The sequence below is a fragment of the Rhinolophus ferrumequinum genome, chromosome 6 (assembly GCF_004115265.2).
Source record: "Rhinolophus ferrumequinum isolate MPI-CBG mRhiFer1 chromosome 6, mRhiFer1_v1.p, whole genome shotgun sequence".
Lineage (NCBI taxonomy): Eukaryota > Metazoa > Chordata > Mammalia > Chiroptera > Rhinolophidae > Rhinolophus > Rhinolophus ferrumequinum.
In genome coordinates this window covers 42,395,852-42,414,563 of record NC_046289.1, presented here as the reverse complement: position 1 = coordinate 42,414,563, position 18,712 = coordinate 42,395,852, and the positions used below count along the sequence as shown (strand labels likewise).

The 18,712-nt window shown below is 40.3% G+C and overlaps 1 protein-coding gene across 2 annotated transcripts in view; it reads left to right on the top strand.

The window, feature by feature from the left end:
• Nucleotides 1–6,467: 6,467 nt before the first annotated feature.
• The window catches only part of GLCE (glucuronic acid epimerase), a 93,372-nt gene continuing 81,127 nt past the window's right edge, over nucleotides 6,468–18,712 (top strand). For both annotated transcript variants that reach the window (XM_033108443.1, XM_033108442.1), the window contains exon 1: nucleotides 6,468–6,680. The gene's annotated coding sequence lies outside the window, so the exon portion shown is untranslated. The remainder of the gene's footprint in view (nucleotides 6,681–18,712) is intronic.

Here is an 18,712-nt window from a genome sequence, read left to right as displayed (position 1 = left end):
AGAAAAAAATGTCAGAAGGGCAGTGGCTTTTGCAAATGAGGCCTTAGAGATGTAGGACCACCACTGTCCAGGTGCTGGGCCTGATCCTGTAGCCTCAGAAATGCGGTGCCTGCTGTGGTAAACGGCCCTGCTCTCACAGGGTTGCATTCCTGCCTGTTCAGCAGGATCCCAGCCTTCCTGGGGAAAAGTTGGATGTCTTCTCATTGGAAGGCAAAGCCATTGTCTTACCTTGTGTTCACAGGAACCAGCTGCATCACAAGTCATGCTCCACGCACCCCAAGGACTTCTGGAGAATGAGTTTGTGTTCTCTTCTCTCTTTTCTTCTCTCTTTTCCCCTAGTCTCCCCAGTATATGACATGTGCAGGCTCAGGTAGAAAAGAGCCAATTAGCTTGCCTGAAAACAGATGCCAAACCTTGATAAAATCATAGGATTTCTCTCTTCTTCCACTTCTCCCTACCAATATTTGTTGAGCATATACTATGGACAGCGGGTCTTCGAGTAATGTTTTGTTCAATGTCGTTTCATTATAACACTGATGAGAAAAAAAACTCAATTCCTGGCTGGGGCCACTGTCTGTGTGGAGTTTGTACATTCTCCCTATGTCTGCATGGGTTTTGTCCACGGGCTCTGGTTTCCTCCAACATCCCAGAGATGTGCATGGGAGGTGAACCGGGTGTCTACATTGTCCCGGTCTGGGGGAGTGCGGGCATAGGTGTGCGTGGCCTTGTGATGGAAGGGTGTCCTATCCAGAGACACTTGCACCTGAGCTGTCAGGATAGGTTCTGGCCACCTGCGACCCTGAACTGGAGTAAGTAGGTTGGAAAATAATTCTCTTGTTTTCATTAATCTTTCTTAAATGTATGTATAGCCCACATTTACTTCAATGTTTAATATCAGAAGTGTTTGAGGTCTTTATTTAGAAGTTTGGTGATGTTTTTGTGTCCAGAAATGTGCTGTAGAAACTTAATTTGTGTTAGTATCTATTAGCCTATGGTCAAATTGGTTTTGTTATGTGACATTTTGCTTAAAGTCAGTTTGCAAGAACCTATCCACATTAAGTGAAGACTTACTGCATCTGGCAAAGGGGAATGGAAAAGTGGAGAGTGGACTAGCTCAAATAGTTCATTCCTGGAGCAAGGACATTGCTGATCTAAAGCAGGTTTCTGTTAGAAGGAAGGAGTGGGTGGGGTTCTTGCTGTTGCCTAGGTAACCCAGAGTGACTGCCCAGGATGCCTTTTCATCAACTTATCTACTAACAATTAAGAACTTACCACACACAAGGCAATATATATTTCTGATTCTCATCTAGTTCATATGGCTTTTTTTTTTTAATGGCAGGAACCATGGCTTATATTTCACATCTTCACAATACCTTGCACTTAGTAGCCATCCGATAAATATTTGTTGATTTTTTTTCAATTTGATGGTGAGAGAAGGGTGTAGAATTCAGTTTTTCTGGCATCTTGTGGTTCAAAGACTTAATTTTTGCCCTCACTGCTAAAGGAAATAGAAGATCACCACATCTGTGTTATGGCCATTTAAATCATGGAAATGCAAATGAATCTCATATATGTCTTCTTAGCTGTAAGTTATCTCCTGGTCAAATTGTAAATTATTTGACTCTTTGTGTGTATGACCCATCTACATAACTCTTACATATGTAAAATGAATTTAGACAAGCAATGTATGTAACTTGGCTGACTGGTATCCTTTTTATGTGGCTTTTCCTCATTTTTTATTTAATAGGGAAATTGTTCTCGCACTGAATCTTAATCCACAATGTTAAGACTTCAGAAATATCGTTTTATATTCAGAAAGAATTTTAATCTTCTTACTGTCAAACACACTCTGCTCTCACATGGGCACTTAATATTGTCAGGATGTCAATTTAATTTTGACAGTGCCCCCATAGGTGGAATTTTCAACTTTTTATGCTTAGTTAATTTCAATCGGTAAGAGGATGTTTGAGGTTTTTTTCCCTCTCTGTTTTCATGGAAACATATACTTTCCCATAAGAGTGGATGACAGTAACATGTTTGTGAGGCACTCTAAGCTTTTGAGAGTGAAAAGTTTCTGTACTGCTCAAGACCTACTATTAACTCCTCTAAATGGCTCCCAGGTTGTTGTTATCTCCAAGTGCTGTGATGCTCTTAATAGTCTGAAGGCACTAGAATCTTTGTTCCCATCAAGAAATGATTTGTTTCCACTTTCTTTTGGTGCAGCCCCACTTGACTTTTAGATGTAGCAATTTATGGTGACAAATCCATTGTTTTTTGCCCTTTAGTTAGTATTAGTGCCAGATGATTAGTAGGATGTGAGTTTTTAGATTTTTGTCCAGGAGTAGGAGTAGCTTGAACTAATCTCAGGACTCTTGTATTAGCTAGCTAGGGCTGCATAACAAATGAAGCCAAAAAGAAGTGTCTTAAAACAATAGACGTGTATTATGTCATATTGTTTCTGGGTGGTATCTGGGAGAGGCTTAGCTGGGAGGTTTGGACTGAGGGCCTCTCATGATGTTACATAAAGGTGTTGGCCCTGGGACTACAGGCATCTGAAGGCTTAACTGGGGCCAGACTGGGCTTTCCAAGTGGCTCACTCACACAACTATTGGCTGGAGGTCCAAGTTTCTTGTCATGTGGACCTCTGCTTGAAAATCTGTATGACAGCAGCTGGCTCCCTCAAGAATGAGTGATCAAAGAGAGAGACCAAGGAAGAAGCTGCAATGCCTCTTATAATCAAGTCTCAGAAGTCACACTCTGGCACTTCTGCCATATTCTCTTTGTTAGAAATGAGTTACTAGTCTAGCCCATACTCCGGGGGAAGGGAATTAAGCTCTACCTCTGGAAGAGAAGTATATCAAAGAATTTGTTTAAACGACTACAACTCTCTTGATGTCCCCCCTTTGTTACTGGGTATCTGCAAAAAACAAACCAAAGTCAGAGGTTTTGTGGTCAGCAAACGGACAGATGAATATTGCTCCCTCAAGCTTGGGGTAATTCAAACATAATTTCAGCCTTCCAACCTAACTAAATAGGTGCTCCCCTAAAACTCTAAAAGGATGGAGTGGAGGTGGGGTCTGAGAGAGTCAGATTTCTTCTTTAAGCTTTTCAAATAATACTGTTTTCTGTGCCCCTTGTGAATATGCAGTGGCCAGGAGGTAGCTGTGCCCAAGGCACGTGCAGAGAGTGAGACAGCAGTAAGGATGGGTGCTAAACACAGGTGTGTTTGGTTGTACTCGCCTGGACTAATAGCTCCAGATATAGGCAACAGATGGTAAAACTGGGGTAAGAAGTTATCTGGTTCTGCTCTGCTTCTGGTTGGCAAAGACCAGCCACAGATGGTGAGAGTGAGGCTATGGGCAGAATCCAGTCTCAGGATCAAGCAAGCGCCAAAGCCTCCCACTGAAATCATCCGCAGGACCACTGAGAGATGTGCAGGATCTGTGGGCAGAATTCTAGGCTTGAATCTTGAAAACAGACACCATGGTGGTTCTGGCTGTTAGCACAACGTGAGGAAGGGAGCATTTCATACCAGATGGAGAGGTTGCGAGAACAGAGCGTGACTGTCAGGCCACAGAATGAAGCTTCATGCCATAAAGACAGATGGTGAGAGGAGTGCCCCCGTCTGTGGTGGCCTACTGCCTTTTCAGTACTCATCCTGCTTGTGTACCCTTCACATAGGGCCTCTTTAAGAGCTTCCACTTCCAAAGCCTCTTAATTTAGAAGTCAAATGTTAGTGTTCCAAGCTTCAGTTCAGGCTAAGAGCACTTCATAACTTCTTTTTTCTCACATTTAGAGACACCTGAGTTTCCGCTACGCTAATAAGGGAATCATAGAATGGGATAATATATGAAACCAGGCATTGGAGAAAAGATGTCACATAAGGACAGAGTAGGGTGAAGAATAAAGTTTCCTTCCAGGAACTTATTGCCATTAAGATACCTGTGCGAGACCACAGGAGGTGGGAACCATGGAAAACACACAGATTTATACTTCAGTAAACAGACTGAGTACATATATCATTACCCTACTAAAGAAATTCAGTGGCTCTACTGCTATCACCTCTAGACGCAAGTGTGAGGGGCCTGCCCTTTATGGGCTCTGCTCTGGCCCTTGTCCAGTTGTACTCCTACGTACTGAGCAGAAGCCCATCAAGCCAAAGGAATATGCCTGCCCAGAGCTGACTTTATGCCTTCAGACCCGGCTCCAGGTACCCAGAAGCCAGAATTCCTTCCTTGCGCCTGAACCTGATTCCAAGGTCCATGTGTGCCTCTCCCTTAGATCCTGAGATATTACTCCTGGACCCAGGGAGTGGCCAAGAAATGGCAGTTTTGTAGAAGGAAAAGTGGGAATAAAGTTTGGACGTGTGGACTGGAGTGCCCAGGGAGTGTGGAATACCTCGCAGTGTGGGGCTGGACGTCTGTGGGAAGAAAAAGGGGGAAGACTGCTCTGCATGGGGACCAGCTCTCCCTATTCCAATGGGGAACTCTTACAAGTCCCAGAATTCTAAGTGCAAACCTGGTCTTCCAATTTTTTAAATTTCACAGATTGTTGGCTTGTTTTATAACTTTTTCATATTTTGATATTTGATATGTGGGCCTCCACGTGTAGCCTTTTTGTGAGCCCTACAAATGTTATGGTTGGTTCTGGTTCCCCATTTAATACAGAAGCAAGTTTAACCAGCTTGCCCTGGTTTTTAAGGCCTTTTATTATTGACTTCTCTCTAATCTTACCTCCCACTGCTTTTCTGCAGGAATCTTCCATCCACCAAACTGACCTACCCATAGCCAGATTCCACCCACGTCCTTTTCTTCGGGCTCAGGTTCACACTATTTTTCTCTGAAATGCCTCTGTTTCTGCCTACATTTGTATCGGCCCAGGTACTATTTCGAGACCCAACTGCATAGTCATACCTCCTCCCTCTGGACTCTTCTAATAGCTTTTGTCTGAGCCACTTATTGGCACTCAAAGTGTACAACTGTGTGTAGTCATTTTCCTTATTACACACAAGGTGTGGCTATAAGATAAGAAGACATCAATATGCAATAGTTTTCAAACAAGGAAAGAAGACAAAAAAAAAATAAAAATGTCAGAAGAGTAGCTAAAGAATCAGGAGAATGTGGTTAGGTAAGTACCAAAGGAGATGGTCAGCATTGTCCAAAGCCCGAGACGTCAATGGGAAAGATGCCCCCAAATAGACCATTTGTCCATTAGGAAAAAGGTCTTTTGTGACCATTGAAAGTACAGCAGATTGTGTGGGTGAAAACAACATTGTAGTGGGAAAAATAGAGATGAGAAAGTAGAAACAGCAAATACACTTTAATGTTTTTCAAGAAGTATGATTCTGAGAAGAAAGGAGATAGAGTAGTTTGAGAGGGTGGAAGAGGTTGGGTGTTTTGTTTTTTTTTCTGTGCAAAATGGGGAGATTGAGTTTTGTGGCGGGGGGAAGAGCTAGATTAGAGGGGGAAATTGCTAATGGGGAAAGAGAAGATAGTTAATTAAACGAAATCTGGGAATGGCTGGGATCCAGTGCACAGGCGCAGGGTTAACCTCGGGGAGAAAGGGCGCTTCTTGCTGCTGTAGGTAAGGGGATGATGAATGAAGGATACAGCACAGCACAGGCATAATAATGAAGATACTGGATTTAACGGTGAAGAGAGTGGCTGGCATTGTAGAGGAAAGGCTAGGAGAGCCTGAATTTTCTGGGGCAGGTCCAGATTTCATATATTTAAATATCCTATTCTTCATTCATTCCTTTCACATTTATTCAATGTCCTGCATGTGCCAAATCACTGGGGTCTACAGAGATACGAACTTTTCATGTAATTTTGAAATGTGCTGTATTGGTGACTCAAGTGAGATTTACTTTTTACTTTTATAGAAGGCTTTAAGTAGAAATAAATGCACGAATCAGAAGAGAGTCTTTTGTCAGACCAGATGTCTCGAGTTGGGATTTGGAAAACACGGGCATCTCAACAATGGCACCTTGTTCGAAGTGGAGAGGGAGGAAAGCCGGAGATGGGGGAAAGGTTGTTTAGACCTGGGTAATCGAGGAGGGTGAGCCTTCAACCAGGAAGATGCAACGTGCTACGCACTTCAGGCCAGGCTGTAACCAAGGGTAACAGCGCATCTGCCTACACAGGTGTGAAGACTGGCTTCTTCCCTAAACCAGGTGTATCTGCGGAGGCTGGGCAGGTCCAGACACAAGCCAAACCTCGCTATCCAAACTACCTTGCCACGAAAGTCCACTGCCTCTCACTACGGAAGGTCACTGCTACCTACCTTTGCCCCCTGTTTATTGATGAGGGGCGGGGGAGGGAAAGAAGCGGGGGGGGGGGCGCGAATCACCTTTCCTATTTTACAATTGGTCGTAATTGGATGGGAGTCCCGCCTCCTGTGCCGCCGCCAACAGGCTCTCGGGGCTGTCACTCGAGCCGCCGCTACCGCCCCTCGCCGTGGCCCCGCCCCTCGCCGTGGCTGGGATCTCGCGGGAAGAGCGGTGGGCACGGCTGTGGCTGAGTCTCCTGGCTGCTCGCGGAGCGGGAGGGCTCTCCTCACACAAGCGATTCCTCGCGGAGAGATTGGAGCTGCGGCAACCGCAGGCCTGGCCCGCCCCTTATCTGCCGCCTCCTTCTCTTCCTCAGGGCTCCCCAGTCAGCTCACCCTCAGACGCTGCCCAGGTAAGGAAGCCCGGAGCGCGTCTCCGCCGAGGAGCGGTCGGGGAGCGGGGACTGTGAGCAGCCGGGGCAGGCGGGCTCCCGACGGGGGCGGCTCCGGGGGCGGCTCCCCGGGCAGCGCGGCGCTGCCTGGTGGGCTCAAGGCTTGGCCGGGTTCAGGAGTGCGGGGAGCGAGGAGGCGGTGTGGTGGGATCCGGTGCAGGCGCCCAAGGGCGGTGTAGTGGGTTCCTGGGCTCCTTGGGGTGAGGGAGCGGTTTATTGGGGCTCTTCTGGCTTGGGGTGGGGGTGGGTGGTGGCGTAGTGAGTGCAGGGTCTTCGGGATCGAGGGAGATTTATCAGAGTCCTGAGGTTCCTTGAGGTGGTGTGGCGGGGTTCCGGGACAAGGGGTCCCTTTATCGGGGTACTATACTCTTTAGGGGCAGAAGATTCAGTTTAGCAAGATCCTAGGTCTCTGAAGGGGCAGATCGTTGGGGTCTGGGGAGATCTTTTGAGCGGGAGTGGGCGTCTGTTTCGCATTCCTGGGATGAAGAAGCAGTATATTAGGGTTCCGGGGAGAAGGGTCTGTGTGTCAGGATCTCCGGGCTAGAGGGCGATGTGTCTGCGTCCTACAGGGGCCGGGCCGCCTTGGTGGGCTGCTGGGGGCGGAACGGTGTACCGCGGAGACCAGTGTCTTTACTGGGGTTTTTGCTTTGCCCAGAGGGGGCGGTAACTTGGCATGGTCTCCAGTCTTTTCGGGGGCGCCAGGGCGAGTTAGCGGGTCCCCGGGTGATCTTGAATGGAGGGCGCGGCTCGGCAGGCGCTGGGTCGTTCCGAGCGGGAGGGGGCTTTGGTGGCCCAGTAGACAGTCTGTGGCTGGTCCGCATCTTGGAACAGGTCTCTTTCCCTCTAGATGAGTTGTACTCAGTACTTAGTTGGAAGGTTGATCTGTGTTGTTGCCTAGTTGGAGAAATAGTGGGTTGGTTCTGCAGTTTTCTTTTCTCCGCCCCAGGATTCCCGTGGGGGCGTGCTGGTCTCGCTGCTCTGGGAGCAAGAGTGGCAGCACCTTCCATGGGTATGTAGACTGTAGGTTCTTTAGGAGGCGAGCGTCCTCAGGTTGATCGTGGAAGCCTCTGAGGATGGGGAAGACTGTGTGGTTTTGACTTCCCTCCCCTCAGTAGTCTGCTTTGCTGATACTGCATTATTAGATCTTTCGAAAGCCTTCCTGAATGTTAGGCAGAGTCAAATGATGCTGGGGACTATGTTCTGGCTTCTCTCTGTCCTTTGAAAGGTATTTGTGGAGAGAGATAACTTCATCTTTAGCCTCCAAGTAACATACTGGAATTGGAAGTCCTGAAGCTAGGACTCGGCAACAGTGTCATTTGAGACCTGTAAGGATGACTAACAGCTCTTTTAGAGAATCTTGGTTTAACAGTTTTATCGTAAAGGTACAGTTAGTATTGAAATTATGCAGAGTTCTTGGTAACTAGCCCAGACTTACGTGGAATTCAAATAAGATGACCTGTATATATGTGAATGTGCTTTCAAAAGAAATCTGTAAATCAAAAGTGTGCATTTGCCTGACGGTTCTTCTGGGTAGATAACTACCTTATCATAGAGGCCTGTAAATGAAGTCTGATGTGGCAGGCGGTGGAGCCTGTACTCGTAGTAATTCTGCAATTTTAAGTAAACAGACAAATTTGAGTGTGCCAAAGCAAAGATTTTTGCCTGCCTTAGTCTATTTCTTTTTATCTTAGAACCAGAAAGATTAGGGATAATGAACTTAATACTTGAATCTTGCAATCATTTAAAAAAGCAACGGAATCCTACATAGTATTAGTTAACTCTTTGGAGAGCTTAAGGTTTTTTGTTGTTGTTATAATTCAACCCAAAATACCTGATTTAATAGCTATCAAAACTGATCAGTTGAGCAGATATTTGTTTGGAACTACAGCCAAAAACAAACAAACAGAATGACAAATGATAAATTAAGCAGATTTCAATAACTTTTTCTCTTAAAGCAGCTTTTCTAATTTCTAAATAAACATACAGATCAGTCAACAGTACTGGATTATCTGCGAGGTGTCAAGCCCTGGAGGTACATTCCAGCTCTCATGTAACCTACATGGAAAAAGAAAAAGACAAGAAATAAATTAAATAAATACATAAAATAATTGAGATGCTGGTAAAGAAGAAATAAACACCATACTTGGGGTTTAGCTCCCTTTTTTTTATAACCCCTGAATGATAATGTAATTGATGTCTCTTGTGATAACTAGAAACCAAGAAAGACAATGATCTACCTTTTGAATTATTAAAGACTAAACTATCAGTAGAATTTGAGTGTTAAATGTATATTTACTCTTTGAAGATTAGCACCTTTTGTTTTATAAGCACAAAAATGTCTGTAAGAACACACATCACACTTATCAGTGCTTGGGGGATTCGTCAGGAGACAATTGCGGAAGCATGGAAGACAGCTATTAACTTTATGCTTTTATATTATTGGAATCTATTACAACAAGCAGACATTACTTAAGTGTAAATTTAGAGAAATCCAAAAATTAAAACATCTTGGTGGCTGTGAAATTTATCAGGCTTTTTGTCAGTGTTGCCACTTCTACTTGTGTTACTAGTGAAGGAAAAAATATATTTCAAGGATCTGAAAATTATAGGAGTGGGAGGGAGCACAACAAAATAAGAAAAAGATTGAGACCTAAGTAAAATGTTAAAACATTAGTTAAAGATATTGGACATTTAATTATGTAAAGATAAATTAATCTGAAGCCTTGCTTCTTTCAAATTTAATTGTTTCCTGAGTTCGAGAAAGTAAATTTTTAGACTCCCTACAGAAAAATAGGGTGTGTTTTTATGGCAGAGGAGGAGGTGTTCTTACTGTGTCACAGACGTCACAAAAAGGTTTCTTTTTGTCAAACACATGCATATCTGATAGGTATGCTTTTCTTGTGAGGCATATGAAACATAAAAACAGTTTTATAGTTAATTATTACACTTCTGAAAATGACTATCACAGTGTCTTTCAGGTTATCATTCAAAATTCTAGAATCATAAATATGATATACTAAAGCAGTTTCTAGAAAGAAACTCATAAGATATGAATTTCAGTCTTCACTGTGCAACTAACCATATATGACCTTAGGTAATTCCTTAGTCTCTCAGGGCCTGTTTCCGTATACACAAAATTAAGGCAAAAGAGGTCCCTGTCAATAATCAATATGAACTCCCAATTCCAAGGATTCTATTGCATTGGTTTTTAAGTTGCAGATCTACTGTATTATATGTACAAAAAGGGATAGATGTCATAAGAGTAGCTAGTTCTCAGGATACAACTAGCTCCATATAATTTTTTTATATCATAACTAATTTTAGGAGCCTCTTCCTTTTTAAGATGTATAGGAAGTTCTTAATTCCAGAATATACATTCATGAAGATAAATGATTTCCTTTTGATAATTTAGCTTTATCTGTTAAAACATTGTTATTTTTATTTCTGATCCCTGGTTCTATAGTAGAATATCTATATGACAATGTAATGTCCTTAGTTAACTCTGCGTGTAGAATGAGCTCTCTAGTGGTTGAGCCCCTTTAATCCATCCTTTATACTACTGCCAAGGTGATTTTTCTAAAATGCAAATCTGTTCAATGCTTCTTTCTTAAAACCCATACTTCTTTCTTACCTACAGCATTTAGTCTTAACTACAGCATTTAGTCTTAACTTTTTATCGTTACAAGGCCCTTCATCTTCTGGCTTATCTCTTGCCTTTCTTCCACCGTTAACCTCAAGCGTTCACTGAAAGAGACATACTGTTTCCTGATTTGGAGCCTTTTCATATATTCCCCCCTTCTGCTTACGATGCTTTTCCTTCTGTCTTGCTGACAAAGGCTACTCATTTTTCAAGATACAACTTAAGTACTATTAGCTCTTTTTTTTTAATTTAATAATATATATATATATATATATATATATATATATTTTAAGATTTTATTGGGGAAGGGGAACAGGACTTTATTGGGGAACAGCGTGTACTTCCAGGCCTTTTTTCCAAGTTGTTGTCCTTTCAGTCTTACTTGTGGAGGGCGCAGCTCAGCTCCAGGTCCAGTTGCCGTTGCTAGTTGCAGGGGCCACAGCCCACCATCCCTTGCGGGAGTCCAACCGGCAACCCTGTGGTTGAGAGGACGTGCTCCAACCAACTGAGCCATCCGGGGGCGGAGCCCACCATCCATTGTGGGACTCGAGGAATTGAACTGGGAACCTTGTGGTTGAGAGCCCACTGGCCCATGTGGGAATCGAACAGGCAGCCTTCGGAGTTAGGAGCATGGAGCTCTAACCGCCTGAGCCACCAGGCCGGCCCCTATTAGCTCTTTTAAGTCTTCTGTCCTTGGCTCCCCCCTCTTCCCACCCCACTGGGTTGTTCACGCTCTATGTCTTGTTCCTGAGTATGCTGTAATTATTTATGTTTGTCTCCTTCTGGAGTCAAAGGTAGGTTTATATTTGTCTTATTACTTTTTGAATCTCTATCACTTATTTTACACTGTTGGCTCTCATTACATGTTTGAACTCTCAGTGCTACTACAAGCAATGTCTTTATAATATCTGAGATGAGTTAAGCCCAAATTCCAGTTTTGTCCAATTTTTCTAAAATTTTGGTCTTTCTAAATTATTTTCTTGCCTCAACGACCTCAAATGGACGTTAGATCTGTAGTTCTTATCCTCATATTTAAGACACGAGACTCCCGAACTCTAGGAGTTAAGGGTTACTCTGTTAAAGTTGCAGAAAAGTCTTGCAAAATTTTGAGGCAACCACTGATCCCTATATCTAAAATTGCTAAGAGAGTTATGAATTCGTTTGGGTATTTCAGATCTTGGGCTTCAGTGATTTGGTATTTTACCTTGGCTGCTTTCTATACGGGAAATGACTTGCCTATATGTAGGCTTAATAATTGCTTTACGTACATTGCCTTTAATTTTCAAAACAAATCCTGAGCACTTAATAACTTACTCAGGGTCGTTATCTACTAAGAAGCAGGCTATGACTAGATCCAAGTCTGTCTTGCTCCCAATTCTATGATTTTTCAAAATACTATGCTGCTTTCTGAATGTGACTGCTTATTTTAAATTTTTAATAGATACTTTACTCATTTTATAAATTGAAAAAGTAGGTTGTAAGGTCTATCCATTCATTGTTTTCAAAAAAGATGAAGTAGAGAATTTGAGATTGATTGGACTTTAGAGACCATTCAGTCTAATTCCCTCACTTAGCGTACATATGAGGGACCTGACATACTGAGAAGTTGAATAACTTGCGCAAGATCACACAGCTAATTGGTTAAGAGTTTCTTGGTTAAGCTAGTTGTGAACATTGGTGTTATAAAACCATGATTTGAAAGGCATACCAGATGCGTGATCCCCCCGCCCCCTGCAAAAAAAAAAAAAAAAGTGCCTAGCGTGGCTTTTAGGAACAGTGATGTAGTGATGTCCAGGATCTCAGAGTCTTAAGGACGCAGCTCAGAGAAAACCCTGACTTGGGATCATGACACATGGAGATGCCTCAGTGCCTTTACTCAACCAGTTCCCTAGACGTAGTTTCTTTCCTTCCTCTTTTTATTTTTAAAAATCTATCCACAGTTTACTAATTTTTTAAGACTGATGAAGTTGTTATTAGCACCAGCCTTACCAGTAACGATTTAAGTGCCAACCATAGTCCAACTACTAGGGATACAAAAAAGCATAAAATCTGGTCACTGCCCTGAAGAGGCTTGGTTTGTTTGGGAGTGGGAGGCAGTGTTCATTTAATTACGTACTCGTATATAAAGATACCATGAGTGGTACAGCCCTAGGAGCTGCAAAGATTAGAGAAGTGTGGACTGGGCTACTGGTTATAGAAGTTTCTATGTAGAAAAGGTTTATCTTAAGTAGGTCTTTAAATGAAGAGTTGGGAGTGGTGTAAACAGAGGAAAAGACTGGGGAAAAGAACGTCTCACTATTTTTTTTTTTTTTAAATCTTACCGTTGCTCACTTCCCTCCCTTCAGCCAGTGGTCCATGCTATTTCAGAAGGCCTAAAATGATAACATGTTCTTCCAGAAATCCATATGTCTCCCTCTTTACTTCCTTTAGGTCTTAATATCCCTCCTTCTGTGAGGACTTTACTGACTACCTTGTTCAAAATTACAACATCCCTTTCACACATCCTCTTCCTAGTCCTCTTCCCTGCTTTTTTTCTTTTTGTGTGTGTATTACTATCCAAGATACTCTATATTTTTATTGTCTTTCTACCCCTAGTATAATTTCAGATCTATGAGGGCAGGGATTTCTACCCATTTTGTTCAATTCTGTATTCCCAGCACCCAGAGCAGTACCTGTTACAAAGTAGGTGCTCAAATTTTTATTGAATGAATTAGAAATTGAGCTTTACAACAGGAATGTGAAAATCGTTTGATCTAATCTTCTCCCTTTCCTTTTTTCCTTCTCTTCCCCCCTTCCTCCTTCCCTCCTTCCCAGTAAAGTACAGAAATCATAAACAAGTCCATGAATTCTATATATGTAAACATGTAATCACCAACCAGATCAAGATACAGAACATTTTTAGGACCTTAGGAGCCTTTCTCACGCTCTCTCCTGGTCATTACTTCCCCCTGTTCTGACCTCCATGACAATAGATTAGTTTTGCTTATTCATATAAATGAAATCAAATAATTTTTTTTAATATCTGGTTTCCTTTGTTCAACATTAGTTCTGTGATATTCATCCATGTTTTTAGAGGTAGCAGTAGTTCATTCTTTTTCATCATCTTGTAGTATTCCATTTTATGAGTATATATTTTTCTATTCTACTGTTGATAGACATTTGGGCCATTTCCAGTTTTTAGCTCTTAGGAACAAGCTACTATGAACAATTTTGTACTTGTCTTTTGGTGGGTGTAAGGAGTCATTTTTTGGCTAACTATCTAGGAATTGACCTCGCCTCTTGATAGATAGATAGATAGATACACAGATAATTCTTTCTTTTTTTTTTTTTTTTATGTAAAAGGATAGTTTAGTAAAAGAGTCGCAGCTCTGGGAACAAGAGGGGCTCCCGACCAGGTTGCCCTGATAATTCTTAATCCCATATGGTTCTTAGTACATGCTAGATGATCATTAAATGACTGAAGATAAATTGCTAACTAATCATGGACTGTGAGAGTATCTCAAGTTTACTAAAAATATTGGAGAACAGTTTCTGGTTCACGCTTTTTTTCTTATATCTGACATAAAACACGTAGTACTTAACTTTATCCAGTCCCTATACATTTCTCTTTCCTCTTGCTTTGCCTTTTTTTAAAGACCATATTCTTTGTTACTTGCTCTCCCTCCTCCAGAAGATGGGAGAATTATATGCAGAAAAGAGAAAATTCAAATTAATTAATTTCAAGATATGAATTTCAGACCTGGTTGGCTATTTTCCTATATTTTTTCAACAGTAAAAGTAATTTCTTTCTAACAGTTTGGGTTTACCGTACATCATATATTTCCTACTAGTCTATACAATTCGAAATCAATGGGTAGAAAAACTGAATCTGTTTTTGATTCCTTTCATGTGTTACTAACTTATGTTTGGGGATATGTCAAAAAAAGACTTTCTTTGATGACCTTAAGGTATTGTAGAAGTGGCTTTAGTGAAGAACGCAAATGAGAGCTCCTACGATAATATTAATAAAAGATATCTTGAGAATATTTTTCTCATTCAGAAAAGTTTGCAGTTCCCTTTTGAAGTGACTTCTAAGCTAAGACTTGAAAGATGAGTAGGAAGCAAGGTGGATGGGAAACCCCGTAGGGAATGGGGTGGGTAAAAGCACCATAAGTAGGGAACTGAATTTGCAGAGAGAGAGCAGGGCAGATTTGGGAATCGCAGCAATTCAGGAGGGCTAGAGCCATGGATTTCAAACTATGTGCATATGAATCTCCTGGTAGGAGTAGGGCTCATGAATTTGGAGTTCTAACGTGTTCACAGGTTATGGAGATGTTGCTGATTCAAAGATCACGTTTTGCAAACCACCGGGCTAGAGCATAGGAAGCAAATGAGAAGGAAGGAATAGGGAGTAAAGCAGGACCATATCACGAAGGATCTTATAATCCATGTAAGGAACCCAATAAAGGGTTCTAAGCATAATAGTGACTTCGTGAGATTTGTGACTTCTAAGTGGGCAATTAGTGGTGGAAATAATTTTTGGGGGTAAGCTCCATCTACATTTGAAACTACAGATTAGTTCATGTCTGAGAAATGATAATTTGTCCGTTCATTAATAAGTATTGTTTCTCCCACTAGCAGACTCAGTCCATTTAAAGGAAAAGTTTGGTTGTATTTATTAATTTAGATGTTATATGTTTAATCAGTTCCTTCCAGGGATATTATTTATCCTAATAAGTATTATAATTTAATTCATAATTACGTTATTAATCCTGCTTGATGGAGTTTAAATTTTGTCCATATTTACCATATGATAGTCTTCTTATAGAAAAAGATTTTCTTTTTTATTGCACTGATTTAAAAATAAGCTAGGTGATAGTGGTTATTATATGGTAGGAATGATCTTAATGATACAGAGTATATGCACTAGTTTGTCATTGGCTTCTATAAATGTTATTAATTAGAAGGTTTAAACTGAATTTATTTCAGCTGTTTAAATACCACATCAGTTTTACAACATTATAAACTTAAGAACAAATGTTTGTGTATAGTCAGGGTTATATATATATGTATATTTTATTATGTATATGTATGTATATATATATATATATAAAATAAAATATTTTCCCCTAATTTTGTAAATTCTGGGAACTCATTTTAAAAAACTTGGAGAAACACAAAAGACAGAAATCTAATGCTTCAACCCAAATATTAGCATCACTAACATTATAGTATACGTCCTCCTGTGAATATATTTATTCATTTGTATACTGTTTATCCCCCCAGCAAGCACTAAATAACGAAGATTTTCCTGCTTTGTTAAAATTGGTTTCAAACTTAATTTTTATTAGCAGCATGATATTGTATTAAGTGGATGTATAATGATTTAACCATTCCCAATTATTGAACATTTTATTCGTTGGCTGATAATGTTGATGAAAATCTTTGTGCATAAATCTTCCTCCATACTTGATTATTTTCCTAGGATAGGAATAAAAATGTTCACTCAAAAGGAAAGAACTTAAAAAAATTATAGATATTGACACATTGCTTTCTAGAAAAGTTATACCAATTTATATGCCAATATTCAATATTAGTTTTAAAAAGCTTTTCTAATTTGGTAAGCAAAAATGATCTCACTTTAATTTGTATTTCCTTGATTATAAGAGAAGTTGAGCATTGTAAATTGTTTTTAAAACATTTTTAAAGATTATTGAAAGATAATGCCTCATGATTTTCAAGGGGAAATATTTTAACTAGAATTAATGTTTATTATTGTAGTTTTTCCTTTTAATCGATAAATTAATTTTTTGAATAGGTATTACAAAAACATACAAAAGTCAAAGATCCAAAAAAGTCAAAGTTGCGCCAGAGGCAATCACTATTATCATTTTCTTTTGTGTATTTCCAGAGGTATTGTAGATCGTTTGTGTGTAAGTATATGTCAAAACATTAGACGAATTATGCAGCGCATTCATTAAAATACTGTCTAGTTCAGATGTGGTATTGTTTGTACTAAATTGTGTAGTAAAAATTAGAAAGGGTCTAAAAATGATTAGTATCTGGCTACTGGCCCAGAAGGAAGAAAAGCAGGGTCTGGCAGTATTCGGCAGTAATTTTCTATAAGACAAGTGGCCTTAGCTCTTTTTATTATTGGATCGATTCTTTGACAATAGCACTTCTGTTTATAGTGCCGATTCTGTAGTACTATTCCAAAAAAGAAAGACAAGTTTTTGAAAATTAGTCATTTGATACCTGAAAGAAATTCTTTACAGTACAAAAGCTATTTGGAGGTATTTAAGAGAACATTTAGGGGAAAGATACTTTATTCTTAGGTATTTTGGGATTTTGCTGCTTCACAGTAAAAGTTTAAGCTTGACTAATTGCAAATAAAATTCATCATTTTCCCAAGCTCTTTTTACCTAATTCAAAAACCAATCAGCCAGTGGTCCACCTACAGATATCGGTGGCCTGGTCTCTGGGACTTGTGAATATGTTTTGTTATGTGGCAAAGAATTAAGGTTGCTAATGAAATTATAGTTGTCAATAGCTCAACTGACTTTAAAATAGGGAGATTATCCTGAATTATCGAGGTGGGCCCCATGTAATATCAGGGGTCCTTAAACGGGGAAGAGGGAGACAGAAAAGGAGAGTCAGCAGAGCTGCGATGATGGAAAATGAGTGGGAGAAACTTTATGTTGCTGCCTTTGAAGACTGAGGAAGGGGCCACAAACAAAGGAACGTGAGCAGCCTCTAGAAGCTGGAAAAGACCAGGAACTATTCTCCCCTGGGCCCTGCCGACACCTTGATCTTAGCCCAGTGGGACCCATGTTGGACTTCTGACCTACAGACCTGCACCTTAATAAATTCGTGTTGTTTAAAAAAAAAAAAAAAGCCATGATATAAACGTATTCTTAAAAAATTTTCATGCTAATAGTATAGTAGTAATTTGTCTCATACATCAAAGACCTTTATGAGCTTGACTTGGATGCCACTGCTAAATAGGTGGTTTGAGCAATAAGTGTCAGAGGTCTTAATTGGATTCTACAGCGCTTTAACGCTTTAGGGAAAAGATATTTGCCTTTGGGATAGATTTTGTTAAGGCCTTTGTTTCCAAAAATAAAAATTTGGGATGACTGTTGTTTACTGAATACTGCCTCTCTGTGTGGCCCTGGATAATAAGTAGGGGTATTATAAGGGTTCCTATTTGCTGGGATTCATGTCTCCTATTCCAGGTTAATTATAGGGCTGAAAAGACTGCTAAAGAATTAGCACGTAATAGTGGTGGTAATATTTGAGGAGTTTTAAGAAAAAATTTACCAGAGGTGGGAAAAGATAATCTGGATTTTTAAAAAATGCTTATTTTTGAAATAGATATATCTTTATAGGAGAATTGCTAAGATAGTACAGAGAACTCCCATGTACCTTTCACTCAGCTTCCCCTAATGTTAACATCTTGTATAACCATGGTACATTTATGAACACTTAAGAAATTCATCCTAATTTTTAAAAGAAGACAGCAAATCTTGTTTTTGAACACTTACTATGTGTAAAAGAGTGTTTCCGCTGCTGAAGTATGTACAATGTTGGAAAGCAGGTCAAGGTTGCAGGTAACAATAATCAATTGATGACCTTGGTGTCATTCCTGAACAAATGCTTAGGTTATTGAGCACACGTTCTGTTGGTACTTAAAACAGTGATCACTAGGAGCCAGCATGGGTTCACAGAGAACAATTCATGCCACACTAACCTCACTCTCCTTCTAGGGGAAGTCAACTGGTAGGTACATTAGGAGGTATTCTGGCCATAGTCTATCTAGAATTATAGCTACATTTATTAGATTTTTAATTTTGTGCTAGATATTGGGTTAAGTGCTTTACGTAGATTGCCTCATTTAATCCTGTTTTACAAATAAGGGAAGGGACCCCAAGGTTCTACAGTTATATTTTGACAGCCTTTTATGATATCTTTATAGACCATAAAATGTAGTCTGAATCATTACACAGGTAGGTGGTTTTGTAGTTGATTAATGAGCTGATGTTAAAAGTAGACTGCAGTTTATTCTTAGTGATGTGCCTCACGGTACTGTCTTCCCCCATGTCCTATTTAAGGTATTTATCAGTTAATGTCAATATTGTGAAGGGGAGTACTAGTCTGTTCTGTGACAGAATCACTACCCTCTCCTCCCCCTGCCTGCCTGTTTATTTTTTGATAATTAGACAAAAGACTAGAACAAAAATGTTTGTTACAATAATTTTATATTTGATGTGTATGTATTTGATAAGAACAAACAAAACCCTATAATTGAATATTTTTTAAAAATATGCACAAATAACAGAGTTGGAGACTTGGAGGGCTAACAGCAGTCGGTGGG